We start from the raw sequence: 1,371 nt of genomic DNA, 5'->3' as shown, positions 1-1,371 counted from the left end.
GAGCGTGGCCGTTTTCGTGCGGGTGACACGTAAAAGCACCCACTACACTCTCTGAGTGGTTGGCGTTAGGAAGGGCATCCAGCTGTAGAAACTCTGCCAAATCAGACTGGAGCCTGGTGTTGCCATCCGGTTTCACCAGTCCTCAGTCAAATCGTCCAACCCATGCTAGCATGGAAAGCGGACGTTAAACGATGATGATGATGATGATGATGATGTACAGTGGTGGTAAATAACAAATGCTTCAAAACATTAGCCGCTAAGTACTGATAGATATCGGGAAAGTTTATAATGGAATGATAGAAATTTTGGGACTAATGCAGAATCACACCTCTCCTGGAAAAATGCATTTTTAAAACAAAAAAATTGGGTTCCTGCGTTTTAGATGTCGGAGATTACGAATATGCAAAAAACATTTTTAACCACCCCCACTTGAAATTTTGAATGTCTTCCTGGGGATAAAAACAACAGTAACATCGTCCTCTATAGGACCGCTACATTTAGATGGCAAATATATTTTATGAATAAATCGATAGACAAATAAATAGATGGATGAAAAAGTTCAAAATTTAAAATTAGGGGAGGGGGTGAAATTTAAGCCCCTTAATTATTAAACAAAATAATGTTTGTTTCTCATAAAACGGTGTATATTTAATTTACATTTAATTATTATTTACGATTAAGGCAAACACAAGTAAAACACAAATTCTTTTCAGTTTAATATTATTGTCTACATTTAATTTCGATTTGCATATATTTGTCAATTCAGTACAATCTCTTTAAAGTAAACAAAATCAAAATTTTAAAGGGGGTGGGGTGAAATAAAAAAATTTGCATATTTGTAATCTCCGACAACTAAAACGTAAAGAACAAAAAATGCATTTTTCAAGGAGTGGTGCAATTCTGCGTTAGTCCCATAATTTTGATATATATATATATATATATAATGTTGAAAGTGTACATAGACAGTTTTGAGGAAAGGGAAACTAAGAATAATATCAAGAACTGGACAGATTTAAAACACATGAAATATATAAGGACAGCAAAAGAAAGCCAAGATGACTATCTGTAGTAGTAGCCTATGTATATACCTTTCGATGATAACGTTTAAACATTTATAAGAAAATAGAAAGCATGCTAAAGCAATAGCATGAAAAACGGAATTAGCTGAAAACTGGGCGGAGGTAAAGGACATGTACCACACCCGCTTTCGGTTTTTTTTTTGGTTTTTTTTTTATTTACAGAAACCCATTTTTTCAACTGTGGAGATTCTGAAGCTGCAAAACAAAAAACTCGGCATTTCAAAATTTTTATTCCTACCCCTACCCCTAATTTTGGCAAGACTTCCGCATCCCCCCCTCCACGACCCTTTAA

This window comes from Octopus bimaculoides, chromosome 3 (assembly GCF_001194135.2).
Source record: "Octopus bimaculoides isolate UCB-OBI-ISO-001 chromosome 3, ASM119413v2, whole genome shotgun sequence".
NCBI classification, from domain to species: Eukaryota; Metazoa; Mollusca; class Cephalopoda; order Octopoda; family Octopodidae; genus Octopus; species Octopus bimaculoides.
Note: the sequence above shows the minus strand (reverse complement) of the source record.